This window comes from Nestor notabilis, unplaced genomic scaffold, assembly GCF_000696875.1.
Source record: "Nestor notabilis isolate BGI_N333 unplaced genomic scaffold, ASM69687v1 scaffold15832, whole genome shotgun sequence".
Classification (NCBI taxonomy): domain Eukaryota; kingdom Metazoa; phylum Chordata; class Aves; order Psittaciformes; family Psittacidae; genus Nestor; species Nestor notabilis.
In genome coordinates this window covers 23,187-36,708 of record NW_009919846.1, presented here as the reverse complement: position 1 = coordinate 36,708, position 13,522 = coordinate 23,187, and the positions used below count along the sequence as shown (strand labels likewise).

Genomic DNA, 13,522 nt, shown 5'->3' with positions numbered 1-13,522 from the left:
CCCACTCCCTCAGCCTGTTTTGGCCTGCTGGGATCTCTGGCAGTTTTGTGGCTTCTGAAAATAAGACAGTGGCAATATCTGGAAAATGGCATCAAGACAAGACTGCCATTGTGTAAAAGTGTAGAAACTTTGCAGATGGAAGGACCACGCTGTCTGAGCTCTCTTATTCCTGTTCATACTGTATGCTCAGTCCTCTGGATCGCTCCAGGTAGTCTAGATGTACAAGAAGTTGACAATGCAAAAAAAGGGGGATAATCTTTGGCTTTTTTTGGAGGTTGGTTTGGTACCAAGACAGCCCCTGAATCTGATACTAAGGGCTTCTGAAATAAACACATGGACAACTGAAACTAGCTCACCTTTTTCTTACTTGTGACCTTGGCTGGAAAAGAGCAGGTGGTTCTGTGAGCTTCAGGCAAGTCAGCCCCTCTGATTACTTGGAGTAGCTGTCTCTTTCTGGGGAGAGGAAACATAAGTATGAGTTTATCTTTTAATGGCTGTGGTTTTGCAGAAAACAAAGTTTCCATAACTTTGTTATTACTCTGTTTGACAAAGATTCTTAAATCATGTTTGTGCATGAAGTTAGTGTCTGTACTTTGCGTTTTATGTCTCTTAATCTTTCTTTTTTTCTCTCTAGTAGAATGATTTTTAAGACACTGATTAAATAAGATATTGGGGCACATAGAAATAGAAAGCAAAAGAGAAGAGCTGTCTACATTTTGAAGAAGAAATGGAAACAATTTGAAAGGCTGAAGGCAGCTGCAGGGTGGGATCTAAGAGAGCTCATAAGGGATTTAAAAAATAAAATTAATCAAAAATAATCTGTGTAAGTCAAAGAGGCTTCAGTGAAAGAAGGTCTTAGAAGAAGCATTAATAAAGAAATCAGAGGGAGACTTTATGTCCATTCAGCTATGAGCTATTCATTACCAAGTTCCTTGTTTTGGCAAAAGCATTTGGGCAACTCAAGTCCCTTGAGCTTGTTTTGAGTGGATTTTCTTGTATGCTTGTGAGCATTGGTTAGCTGCCACTGAGGATATCCCTTTCAGGCAGCTGGAAATCCTTTCTGAAAACACTTCTGGCATCGGGGTATAAGAAGTGTATCCTGCTGCCTCCTTGCTTAGTTTGGCCAGTGAAAATTTTGCCTTCTGCTCAGGGCTGGACATGGGTGGCTCTTCCCTGTCCCCCTTTTGAGCAAAGGTGTGTTCCTTGGCAATTTCAACTGCACTGTTAACAGGGGCATCTTGGCATCTAATGTCATTGAAGTCTTTTTGTGACTGTGTGTTTACAAACCACATAGTGAGCCATGGGCCCCCACTGTGATGTGCCTGAGGGTTATGAAGCTTTTGTTTGAATATCTTTGTATGGACCTTTTCTTCACCTTATTGTGGGGATGGACTCACAAGTGGCTCTCCCTTGGGTCAGAATTGGTAGGTGGGTGAGATTTGTGCATTTGCAGAAGAGTTTCCATATGGAGCTGATCCCTTATATGTACTATTTTCTAGTGACAAGGTGTTGCTGTGACCTTGTGTAGGACTTGTTCCCAAAGAAACTGAGGTGTCATCTGAATTATTGAAACAAGTGTCTGTCACATTCCTGATGCTGCTCTTTCATATGGGTGGAAAGAGAAGAATCTGCATAGTAAACAGATCTAGGATTTTGTTACATTGCCAGAGCTTAAAGTGACAGGTCTGAACACCCATATATTCAGCCGTAGCCAAGTATTCCTAAAATGGAGTATTCAGTAACTTGGGAATGAGTAATTGGATAAGTTTAGCTATGTTAACGTGAGCTGTGTGATGCTTCATCCTCTCCCTTTTTGTGCAACACTTCTTAAGGCATTTTTAACAAGAGCATAAACACTGTTCTCTAGCTGCTACAGGAATAGTCCAGTGTCACAAACTTAGGAGATGGTGACGCTGTCAAACATTGGTTTGCATTTAATGTCTTGGATGGGGTCATGTTCAGAAGAACAATTTCTATGTGACCGAGATACTTCATCATTTCCATGATGGTTCACAATGGTGTGTAACACTAATGTCTTATTGCATGGAGCCTCATCTCCTTTAATCTAACGGGAAGCAGTTTCTGCCTCACTAAGAACCTGGCTGTTGCTTTACCCTTTGTCCTGGCAGTGGAGTCCACACAGGAAGGCACAGGCTGTCCTTGCTACCTGTCTCTGTACAGATACAATAAACGCACATGTGTGTGCATTCATTGCACATGGCTAACAGAGTCTGAGTACCACATCTAGTGCAGGCTAGCCATTTTTTTTAATATTTAGCTGTCACTAGCAATAATTCTTTATGTTGCATCTCTCTAATTTATTTGCAAAGTCCAAGCTCTGTTCACCCGCTTAAAGCACTTATTTTTTGTGTAGTCATTTAAAAGGTATGCAATGGATTTGCATATTGTGCTTGATTCCTGAATTTTCCTCTCTCTTTTTGCAAAAGCCAACATCAGTATACTTTTCCCTGGGCTCCTAAAAGACAAGCAAATGGAAGCATGTGGGAATTGTTAAAATATTTTAAGGCTTAATGAAAATGTAGGACTTAAGAAACGTCTCAGTTAAGAATATCAGGAGTTAAAAATTCTTTTTACTGTCAAATGGGCATGATTTTACTCTTAGATCCTGGTGATATGACAGAACTAATGATTTTTTTTGATGAACATCTGTCCATGTGTAAGCATCCTTAACTCTACACTGAAATGCTTGTGTGTGTTGCAGTTCTGAAACAGTCACAAATAGTTTTGTTAGTCTGCTCACTGTCACTCATGACGAACATCATGACCTGAGCAAAGAACTGGGATTTGTATGAGGACAGTAATGTTCTGCAGAAGTGAATATGCCCTCTGCTTATGTTTTCCAGAAGATATGTTGACACAAAAAATGTTTTGGAAAGTATGTCAGCCAAACTGCTTCAGATGTGGTATTTTACTGCTCAAAGCTGTCTTGATGAAGACGTTGCTCCTTTTTTCTGAACTCTGGAGAGAATATGCACGTACTTGTCTCTCAAGAATAGAAGTCTGTTCCCATGCAACACTGAAGATTTTAAAGCTCCAAACAAATGAGAAATCCTTCTGTTAAAGTTCAACTGTGTAGTCATGCAATAAATACACCTGGCTCACCCACTGGGGTTAAGTGGGTTTTACCCTTCCTTTTATAATTGAATCTTTGCTTCTTTAGTTGTACATCTGACTGCATTTCTTTTGTAGCCTTTGGGTCAAAATTTGGCATCCCAAGGGTGATGGTGAGGAGAAGGAGAGCTAAGCTGTGGGGAGCTCATCCTGCACAACAGCGTCCTGAAAGAGAGTGGTAGCATTAATTCTCTTGCTATCTGTCACATGGCAGATATACTGGAACGTATGGGAAGGTAAGAAGTAGACAGCTTTCCTCCACAAAAGGAGTTGATGCTAGCTGCTCTGCTGCATCTGTAAGGTCCTGTAAGAGATGGCTGAACTTCTGCTGCGTGAAACTTAGCTGGGGTGAAGCAATGTGCCTCTGCTCACAGTAGGACTGCTTTCTCTACTGGTCTTTTTGCACAACAGTTATAGCTTCTTGAGTCTCTACCCTCAAAAAGCACTCTTTCTAACCTTTTCTTGAGCCTCACAGTTAATTTTCAGGTTACGTGATGTACATATAAGCTTCTAAGAAAGGGGAAAAAAGAATGGGGTGGCGGGGGGGGGAGGTAGTTTCCTACAGTAAACAGAACCAAGAAATCAAGCCACCCTTTTCTCACAAAAAAAAAAAAAAAAGATCTTGCCCAGCTAGGCTAATAGGTTGCTTTCCTTTATTCTTTTTGCCATCTCCTGAAGCTTTTTGTTGCAGGTAAGGAACATGTCAATGGAAAACGTTCTCCTTAGAAGATGTGGTCAAGAAAGAGATTCCTTCTTTATTATCCAGTAATTTTCTTAAATAATAATAGTAAAGAAGAGATCTTCTGTATCACATAGATCTAAGAGAAGAAATAACTGTATTGTGCTTTTGGCAGGAAAGAAAAGTAATTTAAAATGAAAAATTGCTTCATTGAGGGCCTTCATTTGATGCCCTGAGCATAGATGAGAGAGACAAGGAAGAGGAATAACTGTCCTATGTTTCCAGGTACTTTGACTCTTACTTGGTGGAGTTGGGCTCCTTTGGATGTCTGGGTTTGATAGGATTAACTTGTGCGACTGTTGCATTTAAACTACTCAGGGGTAGTAATGTATGTACTCCTATAATGTGTGTAGTTGTAAGTGGCTTTGCCCTAATTTGGCTAGTGGTAGATTTTGTGAGGAGCTGTCCTACAGCCAAAAGAGGATGTGGTTTTGGGGAGTGAAGAAAGATTTGCCAGTGTTTTTACAAAAAGGTTTTATATCAATGAAATGAAAACCATACATGTGCAAGCACACGGTCTTGAGGAGGGCACTATAGGACAACAGCATTGTCTGAAAAAACCTACTACCAGCTAATTAGGCTTCTTTGGAAGCTTGTAACCTCAATGCCTTGAATACACCTTTCCTGCTGCTTAGTTTCTTAAAATCATTAATGATGCATTTTTGACAGCTAAGACCTTTGCTCCATGGTGCATAACATTGTGGGATTGTTCTGCCCCATGGAGAAAATTGTTGGTCCTCCCACCGCCTCAAAGTCTCCTGCTCCTGCCATGCTGTGTTGGCAGGAAGCCACATCCGGAGTAATCAGAAACTATTCTGCCTCTGGAGATGGACTGGCCCCCAGTGAGGGAAGCAGAAATGCAATTGGCACTGTATGATGTACAAAGATCTGGCAAGCTGACAGTTGGTATGGGTTTTTTCCTGAGGTGTTGAAGCCTCCAGTTCTGAGGTTGTCAGAACGCAAATAGGATCATTCCCTAACTAGTAATGCACACTTTTAAAAATGAAAATGGCTTCCTCCTCACTGCAGGTTTGAGTACTTGTGATATTTATGCTTCCCAGGAACAAGAGAGGAGAGTTTTTGTTGGTCCTATACTCCCAGATTCTTGTCATGGGAAGATTTAATCGGTGTTCCCTTGAACATTGCAGACTCCCAAGCTCTAAGTACCAGGCTCAGCATCTTTTGGATGTTAAACTAAATGGGAAATTTAATTCCTTAAGGTGCCAAATAATATTTTGTTACTACACTGTGCTGTGCTCCTTCAGGCCAGAAACAAAAGTAGGTCAAGTCCTCATTCTGGTGTACCTGGCTCCATCTCTGGTTGGTTTGTTCATTAAACATAATGGAAAATCAAGCGACCTTTCTGTGTTTCACAACCTGTTTTCCTTGCAGCTGCCAAGGAATCTGAGCAGTGCCTTTGTAAATCAGAGCTGATGAATACCTGTATATTTTCAAAGCTACAGATTTCCTGGACAACTTCTAGGAGTTTGGAATACCCATTTGGCTGGTGTGTCACAGCCATGATTTTTGAAGTGGAAATGTTTCTATATGTTTGCACTGTTGCAACACCAAATACCTATGTTTGCTGCTTGTGAATGACCAGCAAAATTCTTGCTTACGTAGTTTCACAATCTGTTCCTTATGTTGACTCCTGCTTTTGGCTGCCTATTCAGAATAAAAGGTGGCAGATTGCATTTTTTGGCATTGTAGCCAATCAGATTTTGCAAAAACAAAAAGTTCATGCCGTGTTCAGAAATATGTCAGACCTGTTCCTGCTTGTGAAATGCCTTATAACCAGACTGCCAGAAGATGTTCCTTCTCTGCTCCTGTGATTTCTATCCCCTCATTCCTGGCTAGGTTTTCATGTTGGAAACACTTCTGATAGGTGTGGCCCTGTTAGTGACTTCTAGTACTCTTGAGGAGATCCCCATGGCTTGCCAGGTAGAAGACAATGGTGATGAAAAGTCCTAAAGTTGAGAGCCAAGAAGTGAAGTGAGTCGTAGTACTAAGCAAGATGATTTTAGTAGCGTTTCATGTAAGGTACCGACCATTGGGTAATAACCAGCTGTGTCTGAGTTTCAGGTGTAGAAATGCAGTAGTCCCCAGATTGGAAATACAGACAGGGGCTGGTGCTTATGTTTTTAACCAAGAGGAGAGGACCAGCTCAGCTAGCTGGACAGAGGGTTCCTTCCTGCACAACGTGCTTTCTGGGTGTCCAGGACTGATGATGGGCTTGGGCACATGATGATGGTGCACCCCGTGTAAGTTTCCGCCACATGGGTCGTGTACATTCAACCGCATCTGGATCTGTGGACGTACCCCTGGCATCTGGCCTATGATAAATCAGCTCTACAATGGCTGATTCCCTCAGGGACTGGATGCCTTTCTCAATCGTCGTCCAGTTGACTGAGCGATTCGTAACATCGTCCTTGTACGGAAACCTTTCCTTCACAGCTGCCAAGAGCCGCCTCCAAAGGCTGAGGGCTGTGTTTCCACCCCTGGGGCAGTCGGTTCCAAGTGTACTGGACACCCCTCCAAGTAAAAGCGAACTGTGGCCTGCACTCTGCTGCCAAAGGGATTGAGAAAAATGCATTGGCAATATCAATGGTGGCATACCACCTGGCTGCCTTTGACTCTAGTTCATACTGAAGTTCTAGCATGTCTGGTACGGCCGCACTCAATGGCGGTGTGACTTCATTCAGGCCACGATAGTCTACTGTTAGTCTCCACTCTCCATTAGACTTTCGCACTGGCCATATGGGGCTATTAAAAGGTGAACGGGTCCTGCTGATCACTCCTTGGCTCTCCAGTCTATGGATCAGCTTATGGATTGGAATCAGAGAGTCTCTGTTGGTGCGATACTGCCGCCGGTGCACTGTTGTGATTGCAATTGGCACTTGTTGTGCTTCAATGCCAATCACTTCTGAAGCAGCTCGAACCCCTTCATAGGCTGCCAGTATCTCCTTTTCAGCTGCATGGCTTTTCCATGAGCTTATTGCCTCGGAAAGGGTCATGCTCTTGGTTCATCTAGTGACACGAGTACTTCTTAGGTCATGCAGCAGTAATGCCTGCAGGATAAGGGGAAGCCAGCTCTGCTCTGAACACAGCAGACGTTTAGCAGGCACCAGCCTAGAGATCTTGACAGCTGAGGGAGGTGGAATGATGATCTCCTGGACACACTAGAAGGTTGTTGCAAGTCTGATGTTGAAGCTGCTGTGGGGGAGTTCCTTGTTGTACTTGGAAATCCTTCCCACCACTCCTGCCTCACATCAGTCTGGGATTCCTGTGAAGATGAAGCCCTGGGTGGATGGTGGCAGTACAGCTTGTGCATGGCAAAACGAGTGATGCTTCAGGGTGTCTGGAGCAAAGATAAAAATACACTTTGCTGCTATCAATTTATGTTTTCCTAACTCTTGAATGACTGAATTCAACAGTGAAGAACTCTGTTACCTTCTGTGTGTAGTCCTGCTTTTCAGGGAGTGAATATGGCAGGAAAATTTTAACTCACAGCATGGGCTTAAATTTGTTCTAAATAAACCCAGAAAGCTTGGAGGCCAGGAGGAGGTCAGGCTCCACTTCAACCTACACAGGCAGCACTAATTTAGCTGATGTAGAAGATGGTGACCCCAAGAGGTATTTGCAAGGATGTTGTAAAACTGTTGATCATGTTAGACCTATCTACCAAAAATTTAAATAGATTTTCCTTAATAAGCCTCTTGTTTCCAGCAAAGGCTTAAACTTTTAGTGTTACTATTGGAAAATGAATATATTAGAATTTATTTCACTGGTGTCAAAAGCTTATTTTTTATTAACGCATTGAATCCTACTGGAAAGTGTTCAAGGATACTTGGCTTAATGGTGGTTTCCCCTTGCTGCAAGTTTTCATTACTAAGTAAATAAGAGCATTTAGTGTAGCTGTAGGCCAGGATAATTCTTCACAGTGCATTACAAAAACATGGTTTAAATTTTGGCTTTGGGTCTGGTAAAGGGTTTGAATAAAACGATACCTCATTTCCTGACAAAACTGAGGGTATTCTGAAGACCAAGTGAGTAATCTGTAACTCTGCCTTGCCTGGGTGATGGTGATCCTGGCAGTTAGGTAGAGGAATAATGGCAAAAGAGAACTTAATGCAGTCATCTACTAGTCGTATGTTTACTTTACAAAGTGGATTTGTTTACTGTTTAAAAACAAAGAACCACCAGTAATCCACTAGGCTAGATGGTAGCCAAACATTGGCTGAGAATGTTCCATGAAGTCTTAAAATAGCTTTTAATTATTTCCCTCACAGCTAAAAAAAAATTATGCTGGCTAGAAACAGATAACATGCCTTTGTGACTTAAAATAAATGTCTTATTCTAAGGTAATTCATTTGCAACGCATTTAGAGTAAATGAAAACATGTACCGGAGACGCATGAGGGGCATAGAAACCAGCAAAGATCTGGTTCTGCTCCCATTGATGTCTGGCACAAAATCCTATTTACTTCAGTGGGTACAGTATTTTTAAAGATTTACAGCCTTATCCCAAATGCTGCCACGGGATTACCAACCACATGCGTTTGATGGAGCAAGGGGTCTATGGAGACACTTAAAAACATGACTGGAAAAAAATTTGTACTGTTGGCAGGCTTGCAGAAAAAGACTGAGATTAATGCTGAAGTTAATATGAGGGACATAAATAACAAACATGTCCCCTTACCAGCTCTGCAGTGGGTGAGATCACACGCTCATACTGACTGAGGCAGCTGTGGACTGACCAAGCAGCAGCATCAGATGAAAGCAAGAGAGAGGGGGGTTTGTCCTGGGGAAGAACCGAGGAGGCAAAACTTTTATGTTGGTGTGATTGTTGGGGCTTTTTTGTGGTTTTATTTTTGTGGGGGATTTAAATTGTTATTTATTCATTTTTAAATATCATTTCCCAAATGCTGTGTTCACTTCCCCAACCCTGGTGGTTTCAGACCTACTTTTTTTTTTTTTTTTACCTCCCACAACCCATCTGAAGAAACATAGCTTTATCTTTCTGAGTTTTCATCCTTACCTTGCCATACTTCGGTTGTTATGTGAGTGCAAGATGAGGACGAATGCTTTTCCTTCTGATGACCTACCAGGTAAGGGGAAAGCTTTTCTTCCTGTGGGTGATTTTGGGGCAGTCTGTAGGACTGATGCACCAGTCATTGGCAGAAGTGTTACAGTAAGCTTATCCCAAGGAGAGCCTGTTGGTGCTCTGCAGATCTTTCTAACTCTGCAAGCAAAAGTTGCATAAAGAAGAGAGAATCTGCAAATTTTCTTGGCTGGAAGCCCCCAGCTTGTAGCTCTGGTGTGGACCAGTAACTCTTGTGCAGGAGGGCATGGGGTGATACTCCAAGGAAGGCAACAGCCTCAGCACAGCTGAGGCTCCGAAAACTAAGAAATGACTGCTCTGCTAAGCCAGTTTGTGAAGAGTAAACTATAAACATAAGAATGGCAGCAGAGAAGTGATTCTTCTGTAGGGCTGCGGAGTCTGGTTGGAGTGAAGGGGACCATCCTTGTGGTACCTGCAGTGCAGGGGCTCTAGGAGAGCCCAGTGTAACAGGGAAGCAGCCAGCGGTTACAGGATTTAGTAACAGATTAGGCTAGGTTTTGGATGGAGGTGGTGGGAATTCAAAAAAGAAACAGTTGGCATGGTCTGTTAGGCTAGGGACAGATGGCTGGTGTTCAGGGACTTGCAGGAGGTATGGAAGGAGGTGTATCCAAGCTGCCACAGGAAAAAATGTTGGAATAGACTAAAACGTTAAAGCTACTGGTGTGCAGAAGCAGTTGCTCAGCTTCATCCAATGGGGTAGATTAACTTACGTCTCTGTGTTAGATCACTGTTTTCAACCCTGACTTAAATGAGCAAGCAGGAAATCTGATTTAAGTTGACTTATCAAGTTTTACATCTGTACTTTAGTTACCTTTCTGAAAGCCTTAGTGTAGTCTGTGCCACCACAGCTACCCTTTGCTAACATAGTGAATATATCTTTCTATTTAAACAAGTAGGCAGTTTACCATTTGCTTTGGTTAATGTATTTTTTCCATTTTCTGTTTAAAAAATGATGAATGGTCCTTTTCTTATTTGCTTGATTAATTTTTAACTTCTGATTTTCATCAGGCTACATTTGGATGGAAATTGGAATCCAATTAATGAACAAAATCAGCATTTAAAATTGCTTTTATTAGTTAAATGTGCTGGATGTAGATGAAAAATGCTTATCAAGCCTGGTTTGTGTCTAAAGCATACTGATCTTTGTAGAAACAAAACAAGTATTATCAGCTGTTTACGAACTGAATTAATTGTTTCTGGTCACTATGCTTTTCAGGAATCTATTTCTTAGAACTAAGAAATCATGGTTTCTGAATTTTGGTTTCTGGAGGTTTGGGGTTTTTTTAATTCTAAGAAATAAGTTCTCCATCTGACTCAACATCCTGCTGATGTTTAACTGGGTGTCCCAGCTACATGAGACACAAACGTGTCTCCCCAGAGAGAGTCCTCCCACCCCAAGGCCCAGAAGAGTATGTAGCTTGCTCTATGTTGCTTGGACCTATTCAGTGTTAGGGTGGACTAGTCCTGAGCCTGTCCCACAAATACTGCTAGATCAGAAGAGGTGGTCTGTGTATCACAGGCCTCCGAGACACTTACTTGTGAGTTATGGTGGGGGTATGGATCATACATCCTGGAGATCCTAGGCTACTTATTTAAAAGATTTATCCTTCTTACATATCTGTTAATTCTCAGGACTGGGCTGGTCTTGAATAAACTATTTTCTTATGTGGGGGGGGAAATAAAGTGAATGGCAAAGGGGATAAAATTGCACAGAATTCTCTATATATGGGAGACATTACTGTTGTCAAAACTAGCTAGTGACTAATTCTGTGACTTAACTTTACAACTTCAGTTTTTTAACATTTAGACCAAACAGTATTTAAATTTGTAACTATACCATAAAGGCCCTTAAAATTATGAAGTAAAGGAAAGGAATTGGAGGATGCTTTCTAGAGTCATTACGGACAGATATTCTCCAAGATATATATAGATATATATATAGATATATATATATTTAGTTTTTAGATTTTAAGTATATGTTTAAGCAAACTTGGCCTTGTTAAGGGACTGAACATTGAAGCTCAGATTTCACACAGTGGGAAATTAGCTTCCTAAATTTAGTACATCTAACATATGTTTAAGATCTAGGAATCTATTTCTGATATAATTCATGCTCAAAGTTCCTGGAAAGCTCTGACTTATGTGGCATGGCATGGGGAAGATTAAATTATAGTTGATTTTCTTCCATCGTAAGATCCCCAGAAGCATCTGGAAGATTGATGGGTGGTGTAGTCATTGCATTATGTTTTGATGTGTTTCTTTTGGAGGATAGTCTTCCAGTAAATACAAAAGGACTTTAAAATTACTGTGGGTAAGAAGGTGGACAGATAATAAATTGAACTTGGTGGTGTTATACTCTCTTAAAAGCTTTAGCTAGACTTGATTTCTGCCAGAAGAAAAAAGAAAGCTGTTGTGTTTGACATTCATGCTTTAAAACAAATCCAACAGGGTGTTTTTTGAGTGGTTAAAAATCACTGTGGGTAAGGAAATGGACATAATTCCTCTAAATCCTGCATGATGTTATACTGGAGATGGATTTGGTTATACATATGTGCTTCTGCAGGCAAGAATCTGAAAAATGACAATGTAGACATAGTTCCTTATCAACAGATTCTCCAGTGTACCTTAATAAGCATAGATTACTATTACACCAAAACGGAAGTTTAACGTTAAAGAGCCTCACACCAAATAATAATATCCTTTAGGAAAAAAAGAAGTTGAAATGTATCAACAAGCCAAAACTGTGAGGAGGGATGGGGGGAGAGGGCTACAGTGATCTTGACTGTACATTTGGAAAGACACATGTACATCTTCTGTCTTCCATTGCCTTTGCTGCCCATGGTTAAGGGTGAGGCAGCAGAAAGGAATTTCAGTGGTGAATTGAATCTAGCCAAGAAAGTTGCTTGAAATCAAGCTTTGGGAAGAGGAGAGGAAAACTGTGCTGCAGGCACATGGGCAACAGAGGGAAGGCAGGGATTATCTTCAATAAAAGTATTGAAGTTTGATTTCATGGTAGAAAAACGTGTCTGAAGGTGGGTTTAGGTAGAAGCTGTGTAAATTCTTGAAAATCAAGTTAAGTTACATGTTTTATTTGTAGCAGTGTTATATGACTTAGCTGGGAAATTCGTGTGTGTTAGCTCAAAGCTTAGCTGGAAGAGGGTGGCTGGAGTTGCATGTGGGAGGGAAAACTTTGGCAGTGGCCTTCTGCAGGAACTGGAGTGTTGGTGGAGGTAGGGGTCAAGGAGATGAGTGGGCAAGTGGCAGCTAAACTGTCTGCACCTGGGCTGGCAACAGAGGTTGCCTCTACACCCAGTGCAGTTAGTGCAGATCCTTGCCACGTATCCGGAAAGAAGCCCATATGCCTCATGAATTTGTATCCCTTTAGAAACGGTTCTCTGAAGTGGTAAGATCAACCAGGTACCCGGAGTAGCATTTCCACATTACTGGAAATTTTGCTGTGTTCACAATGAACATGTAAAAGGACTTACTATGAGTACATTCACAGGATGTTTGTAATAATAGGAGGAGAAAGTGAGTAATCTTCTGGAAAGTGGTTTAACACATACTGGCATGACTGGTATCTTTCATTACAAATACGTTGTTTCAGGGCGTAGTTTTGAGATCGTTTTAAACTGATCTGTAGGCAGATTGAGAGATGCTCCCGTGCCCTGACCTAATTGTTGTTCCTTCCTTGTTCTAGGACTGATGCTTGTGCAGATCTCTGGTTATTCAGGTCAGGGACCTGCTGTGTACCTTAAAAATCAGCTGGATTTGCAATCCTGCTGCCCACAAAGCACACACAGGAGGGCAGTGGGGAAGTGGGTGTGGAGGGCTGCATTCTGTGTCCAGGCAAAACGTGGGCTTAAACCAGCTTAAACTGTGAATCCTGATGCCTTGCATGTGTGAAAACACAGAGTAAATTGTGTAACTGTTGCGAGCACCTAAAGCGACCAGCAGAATGTGTTTCTATTCTCAATTTCCTATTTTGGGGTTTCTTCACCTGGTACATGGAACTGTGCCTGGAATTTGTTTCCCCTGAGGTAACAGTTGACTTGTGTTTACCAAAAATAAAGTGGTAAAACTTGGAAACAAACATTTTGTTCTGATTTGTTTACAGTTAATGCACCAGGACTTTGCTTCACCTCGAAAGAAGTTACTGAAATTTAAAAATAAGTGGAGATAGATTTATTTTTTTTTTTAGGATTGCAGCTGCTTTTTGCTGTGTTGCATATAGATACCTTTTCCTGAAAATACCACCAAAAAAGCTGCTTCAGTGAGCCTCCGTATGTGGGTCTGTATCCCTACCAAAATAGACAAGCGAGCTCAATGAGCATGGTTGGTCCCATGTGCTCCACTCACTGATGCGCAGGCTGGCCTGCATGGTGAGCACATGGTAAGGAATGAGGATGGCTGTGTTGTCTTCAAATACGTCTGTGGGAAAAGGGCTTGTTGGCTTTGTCTTGGTGAGTGAGGGTGACAAAACAACTGTTGAGAATACATAAGAGGGCTGTATAGAGGAAAAAATACCTG

General features: G+C 41.6%; 1 protein-coding gene across 1 annotated transcript in view; it reads left to right on the top strand.

Moving 5' to 3' along the window:
- IGF2BP3 (insulin-like growth factor 2 mRNA binding protein 3) overlaps positions 1-13,522 on the top strand; it is a gene marked incomplete at its 5' end in the record, with an annotated part of 111,802 nt that overhangs the window by 86,463 nt on the left and 11,817 nt on the right. The gene's annotated exons all lie outside the window — the stretch shown is intronic.